General features: G+C 41.1%; 1 protein-coding gene across 1 annotated transcript in view; it reads left to right on the plus strand.

Moving 5' to 3' along the window:
* Positions 1–9,352: 9,352 nt before the first annotated feature.
* aipl1 (aryl hydrocarbon receptor interacting protein-like 1) overlaps positions 9,353–17,000 on the plus strand; it is a 44,387-nt gene continuing 36,739 nt past the window's right edge. The window contains exon 1 of the mRNA XM_085429963.1: positions 9,353–9,883. The gene's annotated coding sequence lies outside the window, so the exon portion shown is untranslated. The remainder of the gene's footprint in view (positions 9,884–17,000) is intronic.

The raw sequence follows: 17,000 nt of genomic DNA on the forward strand, positions 1-17,000 counted from the left end.
ACTTAAAAAAAAAGTGTTATAATTGCTGCTGAGCGGTTACTGTCAGCTGTTATTGAGCATAAAAAAATCCTCTGTGTAGTTTCCTGGTTGCAGTTACACGCATGAATGTGGCTGACATCACACCCTGAACCAGCTTATGAAACTGGAGGATGTGGATCACATGAATCAATAAGGAAACAGCTGATTCCTGTTTCTGGCTTGAGCTCCGAATAAAGTAGGTGATTCCGAAAAGGGTTCAGGGTTCAAGTGAGAACATTTCCTGGAACAAACAAGTTTAATGTGGAGAGGTGGAGAGGGCAGTGTTCACAGTACACTGACAGCACAGAGCACAACAACTAAAGATAGGGGTGCTCAAGGAACATGACACTTTGGTCCAATGTCTAATCTACTGGGAGAGGAATCGCTTTATCTACAGTTCTAATGATTTTAATGCAGAGACTGTATGTTCACCTGGTAGGATGAGTAAAAAATAAATATTCTGTGAATATAGGTATTACCCCTTTAGCATTACTTTAGCCTGCCCATTGTAAATCCACTGACCCCACCAACCAACTATTTTGTGAGAAACAAAAAGCTATGACTTGCCTTTAGTGGGAATCACATTGTACTTATAAATATAGGATGACTGATGTGATTACTTCTTCCAACACACGGTCCTTCACACAGTCACTGAGATAGACATCACTGTTCTGCCTAATCACATTTTATGTATGTGACTAAAGACTGCCCACATACATAGCCAAGCGAACCCGTAGGTGTCATGTGCAATGGAGGCAAATTTTAATTCCTGTCTACAAGATATGACTCAAGAATGAAGTATCATATGTATGAAGAGCAGTCCTCTTCACCAAAGAACCGAAAAGGCATCTGATTAAAACTTCACCCTTTTCCTTCTCATCTCAAGCCTCATCTTCTGAACAGTTCTGTCTCTAATATACGAAAATATGTATAAACAGGCTGCCAACAGATTAGATATGCGACTCTCTCCTCTCTGGACAGCTCACAATGAGCCAGCTAAACAAAAGCAGCTGATTATAAGCTAACCTTATGCCAGGTAATATTAACTTTCCCTGATAAACAGTTTGATTACATTCTTACATCCTATGAGAGTTTATTTGCTAAGTGTCCGCGTCCTACAGTTCAATTCAATTCAATTTTATTTATAAAACACCAAATCACAATAACAGTCGCCTCAAGGCACTTTATATTGTATGGTATACCCTACAATAATACATACAGAGAAAAACCCAAGAATCATATGACCCCCTGTTAGCAAGCACTTTGGTGACAGTGGGAAGGAAAAACTCCCTTTTAACAGGAAGAAACCTCCGGAAGAACCAGGCTCAGGGAGGGGCGGCCATCTGCCATGACCAGGGTGAGAGAAGAAAGACAGGAGAGAAGAGAGGCAGAGATTAATAACAAGTATGATTCAGTGCAGAGAAGTCTATTATCACACTTACAGTGTTAGAACATTTCATTAGCGCTGGGTAGTAGCAGCTAACAAAGGCTAACAATAGCAAACACAGCAGCTAACAGATGGAGCATAGCTTACTCGCAGAAAGGATATCCTCAATCCGCAACACCTAACCTCAGTAATGAGTTATCAGACAGAAGTGAACTTCACTCACTCATCATCTTGTGCTGGACTAATTTCACAAAAAATTTTGATCATACTGAATAAAAAATTTAGTCCGTTTTTAAAATCTTGGTTATACTTTGGTTCTAAACAGAGTATTATCTGGGTAAGAAACAGCGCATGATCACACTCCTCAGATAGGCTTTTTTTTTTGCAACCAAACCGATGACCATTGAAATGTTCACCTCAAGACTTCAAAATGTTATTTTAGAAACCAATGAGTGATGTCACAGTATGCACCAACTTTTTACTATGAGTCACATCAAAAACAGCCATTCTGTCAGATGCTTCTGGAGCTGTAAGCACCAGCTGTCTTTTGGCAGCCTTTCCATGATGCACCTACTGTAATGGAAGGGTCGTCTTCTAAAGTTTCATTAGATGGATTTAATGCAAGTGGTGGTGGAGTGACAGCTGATTTAGACCTCTGCAGTGCCGTTTTGTAGAGCCCACAGCAAAACCTAACTGGCCAGTGCCATTACCAACATATTTGTCTCTAAAGTCTTTCTACTTCTTTATACATTCCCTCAAATTACCTACAGGAATTTACTGATTATTTTCTACAGTCAATGGTTTCACCTGGTAGAGCAGCGACATTGATCATTTTATTAAAGATGAAAGAATTTAGACAGTTTTTAATTCTCAGTGATGCTGCATTGTTTGTTTGGACCTGGAAATGGCTTAAAGACTTAAAGACCAGAATAGGTTTCAGAGGGGTTTGCAGTTACAGTCTACAGTGTAGATTTAACACAGAAGTATAAATTCCCTGTTAGTCAAAGGTTTGTCATCGTCACTTCTGTCCCATTTAAGAGTTTTGTGCTTTGAACTGCAAAAATGCTTTCTGATCTTAATTGTAATCTCTATCAGCAAAGGATTATGTCTCGTATTGTCAGAGTAAAACTATATAACATGAAGTTGTGAACTATGCCTTTAAGAGGCCCATTGTCCTTTTGCAGTTATAGCTGGGATACTGGAAGTAACTGCACTTACTGAATTACTGTTAGAAACTGTTCCACAGTTCACACATACACACACAAATATATATGAATTTGACCCCGTGTCTTGTCACTGAGGTGTGCCCTGCCACGACAACAAATACAGGCCTGATCAGAACAATACTCAGGAGTATTCTTCTCCTCTGGCCTAATGGAAGTTTCCACTCCTGCTCACTGATCTGAATACTGCACAATACTTCTCCCTGTTACAGAGCAGAGAGGAAGAAGGAACAGTGCCTGACTGAATCATAATGTGGGTCATTCAATCTATAACAGAGTTGAAAGAGCCAACTCATTATCAGCTGTGAATCTTTATGCGAGCGTGAGGATGACTTGCCTGGTCATATTTGAGGAAACAGATTATAGGGAAGCAGAGGGTGAATTAGATTCTTACTGCGGGAAATGAAAACCACCTTTAGAGAGTAATGCTCCAGAGAGTGACTTAAAATACAAACTAGGTCAAAACTAAATTAACAAATTTCATGACATGTGGTCCATTCGTAGGAATTATTGCTGCAAGTGTATCACACTGAAGATAGGTGAACAACAAGTTTATGCGCTAAAGTCTACTTCTTTATTCCTGCTTTAAAAGAAATACAACAATATAGATTTTTCTGACAATTTTTCAGACTGTTTACTTTTATAATTGATGACCATGTTACAGGTGCTGCCTTTTTAAAAAAAAAAAAAAATCAAGGAATATTTGGTAATATATAAATCACAAGTAAATATACAGTAGGCATTTTCCATAATTTAGTTTCATTAGTTGTGGATTCTGGTATTCGGTGCTTTTTCAGAAAGGTGGGTGTACGTCTCCAGTGCAATGTTTTTCTTTACTAACAACCTTGCAGAACAGCACGGGCCACATACTTTCAGGATCTGTACCAGAGGGAGTGAACACTTGGGCAGTATTTAAGTACATTTTTCACCTTCCTTTGGAGGGCCTGAAGTCTGCATGCTGGCCCTTTAAAGCACTGCAAAGTAACATCTCACACGCACCCAACTTTGCTGAGTCATTGGGTTCAGACTGCTTTTGTAACCTCCACCCAGCAGGGCTTCTCATTGGCTTCAGTCTCCACACGGCACTCCACGTGGTTGGCTGCCAGCACTACTAATCAGTTTCTTTTCGCCAGAAGCCTTTCTTAAAGCGGCAGAGGTACTCCCCTCGTTCCCCTGTGACTGATGCATAACTGACATCTGTTTGAGAGGAACAGATCCCAGAACTCCACAGTAATTTAGCTTTGGGAAGCTTGGGAAGAGGGAAGCTGTGTGGTAAAGATGAGGCATTAGGTGGTGAAGCACTGGGAGAAAAAAATCAGGGACTGGGGAGGAGTCAGCATCGCGGCATAAAGACAGATTAATACGTGACACCTTTGACATTTAACCAACCAACAGTGAGGTCAATGACCACTAAAATAGTTTTATTGAGTCATTATATATAATATAAAACTTAAAAAAAAGGGATGCAACACCTGTAAAAGTGATACCTGGTGCTCCAGCTCTGCTGACACTTTGATTCAAAGAGTAAACTGTACTGCTGATATGGACGTGGAACAATTTTTTTTATAATTGTAACCAACTGATTTAAAATATGACAGTGTGTCACATTTTCATGACACCTTGCTGGCTCTAAGACAAATGATCTGTCAATGGGACCTTGAAAAGAGAAATGTACAGTAGGCCAGTGTAGTCATTTCTATGGGATTTAATGTGCAGAACATGCAAACCAACCTTTGAATTTACTGTCTACAACAGTATAACGACATGAGAAAGTATTAAACAAAGCCAAATGTATTAACAGTTAAACAGCATTTGGTTTGTTCACAACAGAACCTTTCACGTGCTAATGTGAACAGTATAACGACATGAGAAAGTATTAAACAAAGCCAAATGTATTAACAGTTAAACAGCATTTGGTTTGTTCACAACAGAACCTTTCACGTGCTAATGTTTGTACCGTATGCATGAAGAAATGCTGCCGTTTGGCAATACTGTAAAGCAGTAACCTCAAACTCAGCACTTAGGGCCCAGCTATACACACTCCAAGTTTTAAGTGGATCAAATGAATGGCTGACGAGACAGGTGAAGAACACAAAGGTACCATTTACCATTCTAACTCCATGTTCTCCACAGAGCGATACCTACTGATTACAGCAATCTCCTGTATTTTCATCTAGAGTCACTCTAATAGTGGTATTTTTGGTTTGCAACAGAGATCTGTTAGATCAGTTGCCATTAAATCGGTGGAGGAAATTCATGCTGGCCACATAAATTCTACCATATTTTAGCACCATCATCAAGTCACATATTTATTTGTACAAACCCAAAACCCAGCTAAGGTGATGCCATTTGCATTACATTTAGTTGCATGACTGAATGTTAGCATACTACCATGACTAGCACAGATGGCAAACATGGACAGCACTGTTCCTGCTAAAGGAACCGTCATTGTGACTTTAAAGTCTTCCATTGCAACTGACTTAAAGGATTTTAACATCAATCACACTATTATGTAACAACTGAGCAATAATACAAACACAAATCAGTGAAATAATAACATTATCATGCTATAGTTACCTGGATCATTCTGCTATATAACTGATGCACAGTTTTGTGAACAATAATGCTTTGATTCTGAATGAGAGCGATTGCTTGTTTCCCTGCAGTCTCTCTCTCTTTAAACCCTCTGACTCATAGATTCAGGCTCTCAATTTCATCTGGAAGACAGTCTTGCTCGCCCAAAGCAGAAAAGTCCCTCCCCTCCACCTGTTGATGTGAGTGACTATACGCAGTGTTCTGCTTTGAAAAGCAATTACTTGGCTTGAAGAGTCCCCAGATTGCCTCCTTGTCTGGCAGAGGTGCCTATTTCTTCTTGAAATCTGTTTAACACAGGTGTTTATGTACTTCCCTTGCAAGACCACAACTAAAGAAAAGAGGAGGCCGGTCAGAGACAGTAGACAGGAGGACGTAGATTATTCATATGAGAAAGGCGATAGCGTCACAGCAAATCACCGTAATGTTCTCATGTCTGTGCTGTGTGGTTCTGAGAAACAGGAAGTAGCAGCATTATTATTTTTTTCTTTTTTTGCTTAAAGACGTCAGAGGTTAGTCAGATGATGCAGGTCCTTTTTTCATTGTCACAAACAATGCTGATTCAGTCAAGCTCAAAATTCATAAAGTAACAGAGCATATGTTAGAGCTTGAGAGACAAATAGATTTTGTTTGTCATTGTTTGTCAAAAGTCATCAGAAAGAAATTACCTGGCTCAGAGTAGCGCAACAAAGGTACAGTATGTTGAGGTCATAAGAAATACAGAACACTGAATAAATAAGCAAGAAAAATATATGCAAATGTGTATAATTTATAAAAAATATAAGTTATAAAGTAGATAGACGACATTTATTTGATTTAGGTTACATGCAACAAGTTATTAAAGAATAGCAGGATGAAGGAAGGACATGACATAAAAATGACATAATGACATAAGTGTTCATATTCTTCTTCTTCTACTAATCACATAAAAGCACTTGCTTTTATGTGATTAGTATAAAGCTCAGCTCAGAAAAACAGTCATGATTGTTACCTGTGGTGTGGCTTTATGTGCAGTTCCGTGTTTACTTACCAGTAACGTTTTCACACCAGTTTCATGGCTTAGCAGCCAAGATGTGTTTGTGTGTCTGAATACAGACTCGAAGGCACAACCTGCCGTGATGGGTTTAAATAAACTGGCAAAATATGAAGAAAAGGCAAAAAGAAAAACTGTCAGTGTTTGCTACCAGAGGTAAGAGACACTTCACAGTGTGGACTGAGACCATGTGAAAAGACTGAGGGCAGGAAGGATTGGTTTCCTGAGTGATGTGTGGATGTGGAGCATTTCTGTCCAGCTTTGTGAATGCACCAACATAAATTCAGTCAAGGGATAAAAAGCTGTGTCACTGAAGCAGCACTGTGCTGCTCCACTGTTACAGCAAAAGGGTCGGCAGGTTGTTGCCTTCGATCTGTATAACCCCACTTCTCTGAGCCTCAGCACAAAGAAGATTTCTGACATGACTGTAAACGTGAGCATTCCTCTGTTTGTTCAGTGACAGGTAAAACCAGGTAAAGGCTCACTCCTAAAATCCATGATAACATAGAACGGGATGCCAGTGCAGCATGAGCACACAAGCCCCAGTGCATTAAAAAGTCAAGAGCGAATTCACTTAAGATTTGGTTCTTCTCATGCGTGCACTGCAGTGGCTTGAAAGACTTCAGGTATCTTCAATTATGCATGTCCACGGCTTGTTCGTATCAAAGACTCTCTATACCCTCTTTTGTATTTAAGGAACAAATAAGCCTTTCATACTGTACCCAGACAGTAGCTAAGGCTCTCAACAAACTTATGTAAATGACATCATCTGCATTTTAATTTCACCTTCAGCCCTCGAGAGAGAGAGTTGCTTCCACAGCTGCCACACAAATGTTTCTTTTTTTCTTTTTTTTTTTTATCCCATTTGAAGGGAAAATGTTGCACATTCCATTCTCTTTTCCAAATGTGGAATTGTGACTTCAACAAGCAAGCCTCCAATTGAGGTTTTTTGTCCACGAGAAGTGCAATCACTTATTTGGCAGTAGAGCCAGATTCCTGCTCAATTCAAAACCACAGGAATGCTGTGTTTGCTTAAAAAAAAGAGAACACTGGACAACATTTTCTTTGGAGGTTTCGTTTGTTTCAATGTCAGTTTTGCGTATTTTCTGTACAGAGACTTCTTATAGAACTGCCTGGATATGAAACATAAGGAAAGGGGTTGGGCAGTGGGGGGGGGGGGCGAGTACCATTTCACTGCCTCATTTATTTAAGGGACATTATATCAACACCGCAATAACTGCCAGAAGTTCAAGCCAATAAACTCAAGTGGTAATTCTGGTGTCTTATGGGAACACATAAAATAACACATTGCACAATAAAACCCCAAATCTAAAGGCATTTTAAATGCATATGCAAGTACAACGCTTTCAGTTGCAGAAACCAGCGTTAACTACATGATGAAATTGTCATTCTCCACTCAAATCAGCTTGTCATTCTATAGTAATAAGTGTCTTCATGCAACAGACCTGATGCATGACCCTATTAACCTTGAATCGGACACGTGACAGCCTGAGAGTATGAGTATGCACATGTATATATACGAATAATGCTATATGATGGAAAGATATCTGACTTGTATAAACAACCGTGACTCTGGCACTTGGTGTGACACACATGCTGAAAATAACAGTAATTACCACTTGACTTTATGAAGTGCGGATTGGTAACCTGTCATCAGCTACAGTAAGAAGTAAGTGATAACATTTTGTTTCTCCGCTTGTCTATAATTTCAATTTCATCTATGGCTTAGTGGCGTAAAAAAAAGTTCCTCGCAGTTCACACATAATACTTACCAACACCTAATAGGTCCGAGGATAAAACGCCTCCCATGGGCGGCTGTAATGTCATTGGCCGCTGTCTCTAGCGCCCGCCTTAGTTCTCACAGAGATTTGTGTTGCTATTGGTCGAAGAGCCTGACCGTCATCGTACGTACACCGTGGTCATCAGAGGTGAGTTTTCCGGTTCTTGTCTGATTGGTCGCTGGCTGGTGTTGACGTCACGACCCTGCCAGCTGATCGGAGTGAGAAGCCGGTTTGAAGAACGGAGTTGGACCGGAGAGAGAGACCGGGGAGGAACCTCGAGGAGCAGCGAGAAGCATGGGGTGGGACCGGACAACCGGATACACAGATTGGATCGGGTTTTTGGTGTTTTATTTTTTTGTTACAGGTTTAAACGTTAACACAGGAGTGCAAAAAGCGACCGTTTTATCAGGTTAAAGTTGAGGGCTTTCGCGTCACGTCGAAACCTCTGGAAGTGTCACAAAATTGATTGAGAGTTAAGGTGTGGCTGATGGTTTCTGTAAGGCTTCTGCGCTGACAGAAAAGCAGAAAAACCGAGTGATTCCACTCGAGAGTACTCAGTCAGGAGGTGGGGAGGGCTGAGAGTACACATCTACCAGTCGTTTTCATTAAGGATTATATTACATAACAAATGTAATGCCATTTGATTTGCGCACCTTTTCGCTTAAATCTCCCACGGTGGCCGCGATTGATTTGAGACCGTTGCGCAGTTAAGGAGTTTTTTTTGGAGGGTTTGGGTTTTTTTTCCCCGAGCGGGTCGTTCTGGTTTCATAAGTCTGAGAAACGTAACGGACGTGGCAACTTTACAGTAGCCAGCCCCGCTAAATGCCACAGGCGAACTGGGCGTGTGGGGAGGAGGATGAGGTGGAAGGGCGAGGAGGGGGTGAGGGAACAGTCCGAACAGAGTCTAATAATCCTCAAATCTCCCCCAAGCACGGCGCAAATTGCGCATATTTGTCACATTACCGCCACATTGACGCGCACCTCGGCGGAACCAAAGGATTGAGCTGAACTAAAGTAAGTGCGACTGTCAGATACGTTTTTTGCAAACTTTTTTTTTCAGGCGGAGGTGACATTTAGAGGCTACAACCATTAAAGGCATTTCATCGGGTTTTATTGTCTTGTCAGTAGGAAATGAAGACACGTAACCACGTAATTTCAAGCCACTGAAGGTGGTTTCTCGGTTGGTGACGCCTGTTTTTATATATATATATATATATATATATATATATATATATATATATATATATATATATATATATATATATATATATATATATATATATATACTGTAGTTGTTCGTGACACAGCCCAAGGATAGACTGCGATGGAGCGGGTGTGTCTTTGCCAAGCCTGACGTTTGTCCGCTGGATAGACAGATCTACTGCTGGAGAGGAGATGAAATATACGAGTTGCTCTTTATGTTACAGTAGTCTGTTTGACTTGTCAAAGACAACCGAGGAGTCATTCTTCGGTATTATAATGCGTTTATATCACAATAACGCGATCGTAATTGAGTGCACAGGCAGTCTGACCCCGTGTAGTCAAATTAAGATAAGCTTTAAGTCCAGGGGAAAGAGTGAATTCCTCAAGGCCCCACCCTTTGCAGCTCAACATGGATGTGAAGAGTAACCCCACCACCACCACCTCTCTCTCCCTCCCTCCTTCCCTGAGCGTCATTCATTTCCCCGTTCAAGCTTGCATTGTGCTGTTTTCCCCCCTCTTCAGTATCTCCAGGTGTCCACGGTAGATCTTCTTGTTTTAAATCGACTTTTTGAGCATCACGGTTGGTTCTTCTTCCAGGATTGTCCAGAGGTTTTAATAAATTGAGGTAAGACTGGACTGTTTGAGAGTCAACCTGTGGAATTCTCGAGTTTGTCATGAAGTCATGTAGCCTATCCATTGTGACATGTCTGGGCGTAAGGAGGTTTTTATCTGTCAAGACTTTTTTCTTTCTTTCCTTCTTTCTTGTTGCTCGCTTCCCTTTTTTTCCTGGCATCTCTGACTCTCAACCTGTGACCATCAACCTGTTGCAAGTTTAGCCATTCTCTGTACTCTGACCTCCATTTTCAAAGAACTCTAGTGGCAGGGATTATGTAATCTTAAAGGCTGTCTTCACAGTCCTACTTTTGGTTAATCTAATCTCAAACATTTGAGCATTCAGGATGGCAGCGTGGTTAAAGAGCTGTCCTTTCAAACCTCATATTCTTCAGTGGAAAACTGTGGTGTCTGGTTATAATTTGATAAAGACTGGGTACTGAGCTGTAATCCATGAGCCAGTGGCTTTTTCCACCTGCATCCAATCTGTGCCGGCTACGCGACAGCTCAGACCTCGTCGTCCCTGATCTTTGCGAGGCTTAGAACTCCCGATGCATCACTTGACCTCGTGCAAATCACGGCCACTTCTGATGGCTTGCCTTTTTTTTTTTTCGCTGCTTATGCTACACACAGCCTGCTCCAATGCTGACAACCTCATCTAGTCGAATTACATATTATAAGAATGTTATTCATCCAGTTATATACTGTGTCTTAGAGTAAATGTTTTTATCAGGGTGGAGATGCTCTGGAAATGCTTGTTAGTTGCGTCAGCCTGTCTTTTCCCCAGGAGTAGCCAGTCCTGCTGTAACTATCCTCCCTTTGCCTATGAACAGTGAATTATACATGAAGCTACAGGCAGGGCCAGAGTCCAGTGCCACTGGACACATCTTGATTTGAGGACGCAACCATTTGAATGCCAAGACTTGGGGCAAAATTTTACTTACTGTAATAGTTCCAGTGCATGTCGCACCCACACTTTGGGAAGGAAGTGCCGTGCTGGAACTAGTTTCACATATAGGAGCGTGATAATGTATTTACAAGGCCTCAATGACCTCAGTTACAATGACTCATTGTGAGTGTTTTTAACATTAGTACCCAAAAAGGATGTGAAAATGTTTTTATTGTTAGAAGAGTCACACTGAAGTCAGGAGACTGCATAAAGTATGGCCCAGACTCGAAGTTCACATGAAGTAGCTTACCTGACAGGCTCTGTAGTCAGTTAATAATCATTTTGGGGAATATTTGTGAAGAATTAAACTGTTGTTTCGATGACAACCTTGTTTTTTCTGCCCTCTTTCTCCCTTTTCTCCCCTTTGCCATCCTGTATGAATGTTTGCTTTGTCTGAGCTCTGATCGTTTAGCTGCTTTGGATTTACCTATGTCTGTGTGCCTTAGTGGTTAGCCAGCACAGTCATTATTTCCTAGATTTGATTAATACAGCCGTCCAGCCATGACGTCTGTTACTCCACTCCTCAGAAACGACACGTAACAGGGAGACAGACAGGATCTGATGTGTGTGCCAGTAATTTTTTTTTTTTTTTTTTTTTACGATCTTTAATCTAGAGTCAAATGATAGGTCAATGTGAAAGTCAGTATTTTGGGCGCATATGAAAGCATTTATCTTTGCATATTTGTCATATTTTATGAAACTGTGTGTATGCTTGTGGTTTGGTAAACTGGGAGGGGTTTGCCTGACAAGCAGGCCTTTACTTTCCAAAATGCCCACAGACAGATCTATAAACGCTTTGCATCACCCGCGTTCTTGACGCGAAAACTAATAATAAAAAATTTTATTTGATGAGTCACTCGTCCTCTGCTTACTTATGAGTGACCGGCCCGTCAAGTGACTTGTGTAACTGGGCAGGTCTGACTTTTTTTGTCGCTGAAGGCCGATCAAAGAGGGGAGGATCTGCGGTGGACTTGTGGTAGCTGCAGTAAGGTTGCGCATTTTTATGGCCACGCCCAGACAACCTCAGCGGGCTAACTGTGACTAGCTCAGAGTAATTTATGACAGACCTTATGGTAAATGTCGCATATCGTTAGCTTCATAGCATAAGTGCCTAAGTCATTGACTTAGTCAAATGACTTAGGCAATTATGCTATGAAGCTAACGATATGCAATTTTAAGAGGGTAACAAGTGTAGAAATTGTAAGTGGGTTGAAAGAGTGAGTGTCTGGGGATGTTTAAGAGAACAGGTGTTGCCATGCTGTACGTAGGTGCGGATATGTATGGTCTGATTGAAGGACAGATGCACTCTCTTTCTCTGATTGCATGTGCACACATGCACTGCACCAGGATGTGTGGGTGTATGCAGCATGCTGAAGTCTGGCATAGAGTAGTTGATGATGCAGCTTTACCAGTATTCCAAACATGTCCCAGAATAATATTTTAACTGCCTCATATGGAGAGATGTCCACTGCTCTTCGGTGTGTGGTTTACCTGATGGGGCCTAGACTTACATGTACGACACAAACACAAGTACCTGCTCACTGGATCTCTACAAAATTCATAAAACTAGTAGTTTTGTCTGTGTGTGCAGAAATATGCAAACTTACTTTAGGTCACCTAGTAAGTTAGAAATACTAAGCTCAATCTTTTTAAGCTTAAGATGGATGCTCATCCATGATGTGTGTGTGTTTCTTCACATAGGGAATTCTTGCATAAATGGTTTCTAGATTCAGTTTGTCACTCTTTTCTGTAGGTGACCTAATTAAAGAATACGACCATTGTGCTATATAGCTTTAGCACACAGAGGCGGATGTAGTAGCCCGAGGGATTAGATAAACTGCAAAAGAAACTACAGCCACCTTTGTGCAGAGAGCTAAACGAAACACCAGTGTGCGCTTGGGTTGGCCCATATATATCTCATATTTTGATTGAAGAGGTTTAATAAATTCCACCCTCATGCTAGCATAGGCTAGGCTAACCTAAAGCTGGGTTGAGATTATTTTAGGTTGAAGAAACGCAGTAGCACGCCTAGCTTTGGGCCCGTCTATGCAGGGCCAGCAATGAGGAGCAGTGGGCCTCTCAGCAGACCGGCTGGAATGTGAACCATATGTAAGAGGCATCCCAAGAATGTAACTCGGCCTCGCTGAACTGACCAACCTAAAGACGCTGTGGGAGCGCAGCAGGATAAGGAGGTAGAAAATGAGGAATGAGCAAGGAAAGCACGATAGAAATTGAAGCTCAGTAGATAGAAGACGAGAGGTGAAGGATGCGTAGAAGAAAAGCTTCAGGAAAAATGTGCTGCATGTTATTTATTAGACAAAAGGTTACTTTAAATCACATTCAATAAAAAAAAAATTGGTGTGTATAAGATGGCACGGCAATGCATTTTAAAATTAGTCTACTTGCTGTGGTTGAAAAAAAAGAAGAAAACTAACTAGGAACAAACCATTTCTAAAGGTCATTATTTATTTTTTTGCCATTTTAGTTTATTTCTCAAATTTTGCATTTTGGTCAAACAAAACCATCTCAAGTTTTTGGATATGTAAATGGCTCTTTTGGCAATTTTGCTTTGCCTAATAACACATTTATCGACAGATAATTAATGAATATAGATTTTATTTATGTATAGAGTGTGACTATATTTAGAAATCTAATCACTTCTTTGCGTCTCAGTCACAGCCCATGTGTGCTGTCTTGTTTGTGGGGATTAAAGAAAACACTGTAAGGAACTTGTAACTTGTCAATTTTTGCTCTTTTTCATTTGAAATGTAGACAGGAGGAAGAATTGATAGGAGAGTCAGGGAGCTGGAAACGTAACAGTGTCTTGCTTATTAAATGCCTCAAAATGCCATGATGCATGTAACTTGGATAAAAACCAACCAGCCTGAAACTAAATGGTAGTTTTTGAGTAAATGTGTCAGTAATTACAGTCTAGCGAGGCAGCCTACCCCATTAGTAGAGGCCTCATTTAAGACTTAAAGCTGCTGAATACTAATGTCATGTCTAATGTCTGTAGTAAACACCTGTACAGAGCAATAGGGGATGGGTGACTCTTGCAAATGAAACGTGGATGGGTGTTATCATGCAGGTTCAGAGCTGTGGTTCCTTCTTTCTGTGGTGTCAGAGCACCGTGATCTTCCAGCTCACTAACCCAGGGTGAATGCTGCTTTCTAGTCTCTGTTAGCTTAGCACACTGTGCTCTTAGGCTATTTGGGTACAGCTGGGGCCAGAATGGAAGGAAACACACTCACACACAGATACACACACTTATACAAACATTCTCATTTTTTTGAGTCTGGCACACCCCGGTCATGCCCCCTCTCTCTCTCTCAAACACACACACACACTGTCACACATATGCACACACACCCTGCTTGATAGAGTGTGATGAGCTAGTAGTTAAATGGCTTTAATCTAATGGTTTTATCTATTTTCATCTAATGAAATATTAAAGTTATGATATCAGGACTTAGAGTTTTCCTTATGACATCTACCTTGTACAACATTAGTACTAAAACCCTTTGTTGCACTAATCTGTAGTTCCAAGACAAAACATTAGACCGTTAGTACATTTTCATCTCTGCACAAATGCGAGCTGTAGGGTTAAAGGTCAAGCTATCATCACATGAGTGGCCAATCAAATTGACCCTGTGTCTTTTTAAAATGTATAAATGACTGAATAGAGAAGTGTCCACGTGAATGGCTTTTCCTTAATACTCCTTTAATAACCCTGTTGCACATCAACACATTAGAAACCATGTGAGCTAACGTAAAAAAAATCACGACATTAACGCCACTCGTTCCTTATGAGAATTAACAAATTAACGACAGGCTGCAAGCAATGCAGCTTGTTGGCATGGCTACTGCTAGCGGCGGTTAAGTCAACGCAGCACCCAGCAGTTCTGAATTAAACCACCCGGCCTGTCTTGGGAAATATCTGCAAGTAAATGATAACAAGAAGTCATTGCCAATCAGTAAGACAATGAGCCTCAAAAGTTACTAAAGTGCTGCTGTGTGTGACGGTACACAGCAATTCGTTTAGTTTATGAATCTGTGACAATTGGAGGCTGTGATGATGGTAGGAGGATGTTCTCCTGAAAAAGAAAAGCTCCGAGCAGCATTTTTTTAAAAACACATGACAATTAAATGTAACCCAGTTCATTTTTAATTCTGTGAACCGATCTTACAGCTAACTACGGCAAATGTGAACGTGCACAAAACTTGGAAACCTTAGGTGGCAAGTCAGAAGCCCAGAACAGAAAGAATATCAGACTTACACCCAAAAGTTTACCATAAACAGGTCTCCAAATTAAAGCTACTGTCGCTCTATATTTAAATAATGATTTCCTTTTTCAGGCTACTTCATGTTTCAGAGTATAATCATGTGTAAATACTAATACCAGAACTTTATTTCCTTCTTTTCCTTATTTGTGTTCAACCCACCAATCTCCATGTTTGGTGCCTTTTACAACTTCAGCTTTTCATCTTCTTTTATCTTCTTAATAGATTATTTCTGCCTTTATTGTAAAGCTGCTGAAGAAGTGATCTTGAAATGTGAAACGTAAAAAAAAAAAAAGAGTCCCTCCTGCTCACAGCATTTTTGCCCATGTAGTTTAAACCCTATCCCCCTGAGCCATCGGGTCACCCCTGCTGTGTAGCTTCCTTATTAACTTGATGCAAGTTATAAATATCTTGTGATGCAAAGTTTTAGCTTGAAGGATGAAGCAATCACCTTGCATAACAACCTAGTATTGTAACACCGGTAAGTCTCGCAGGTTCAAGAGTGCAGGGTCACAGGTCTGACCATTTAATGTGACATTTTTGTAAGCTGCAGAGCGCCGTGTGTCTGCTTGTCAAAGTAAATCTCACAGAATCGTTACCGAGATGTTATATGGCATATTTCAGTCTTCCGAACCCTTTTCTGCTCCTCTTTAGAGAGGATGGTTGGGATGAAGCGATGATACTGAGGAGATTCTCTGGATTCACACCGCGCATGGGCAGCTGCCACTTCTTATTCATTTACCCGACAGGCATTTTCTGTCTTTCAGCATGCTAACTAAACTGCTAGTTAGAGGGGGAGGGTGATAAGGGATATATATGTATATACGGAGAGAGACACAGGGAAGGGGTGAATTCATGGGAACTACAGAGTAAAAGATGGGCACAAACCGAAACATAGGGAGAAACAATGTAGTCTTTGACATACTTCGTCCCAGTTGTAGGAAGCGAGATGACAGCCAGAGGAAGCACACAAATCTTTTCTTTATGTTGGCTGTCTTTGCCCAGTGTTCACACCCCGACTTCCACCCCTCTGTTTCTGTCTCACTGTGTGAGGATCTTTCACTCAACTCTGTGTCTCCCGTTCTATTTCTTTTTTTATTTATTTACTTTTTTCCCCCAAAGGGTGATTCGATTTGACCCTCGGTGTCCTTCACAGGGATCTTGCATCAGATGTGCGCACACAGATTTGAAGTCACGCTGCATCACCGTCTCTCCGCGCACGGTAGAGACGCCATATTCTGTGTATATATTCTGTGACGCATACCTCTGTTCTTGCTCGCAGACTGCCGTGTTCACATGCATTCCCGGCTCCAGATGCTCTCCATTAAACCCTGTAAGACACACAGCGGGACTTCACTGGAAGGGCTGCTTCCTCTTCCTCTTTCCCACCTGCGGACTTCCTGTCAGTTGACATCACCTCTTCCTTAAAAAAATACCATACTCCGTTTGGAGGAAGTCAGCGCATTTCCAAGCTGTGCTCACTGGATGAATGAGGGTGGCAAATTTTTACAGCCACGTGGATAATAACTGTGGTATAATTGCTGTCAGGTTGGTGAATCTGTGGGGTCTTTTTGGTCCTTTTAGTGTGTGTGTGTGTGTGTGCGCGTGCTTGTGCGTGTTACACCTATTGTTTCACGGGACATACTGTTAATGCTATGCAGCTGAACCAGATAGAACCTATGAGGAACATGTTAGCCTTTTATGGGGCTGTTTTCTACCAGCGGAAGGTGTTCCTCCACCCACAGCTGTAACTGGTTTCATTTTGAATCATTAATTCATATTCAGATAAACATCAGCCGTGGGCACAAAGAGTGATTACACAATATAGATCCACATGCACATGCAATTCACTCTCACACTGCAGTATCTAGTTGCATCTCATAATTTAAAGTCTGTGTGT

This window comes from Copadichromis virginalis, linkage group LG14 (genome assembly GCF_057382275.1).
Source record: "Copadichromis virginalis isolate Kocher_CV1m ecotype Utaka linkage group LG14, C_Virginalis_male_GT1.1, whole genome shotgun sequence".
Lineage (NCBI taxonomy): Eukaryota > Metazoa > Chordata > Actinopteri > Cichliformes > Cichlidae > Copadichromis > Copadichromis virginalis.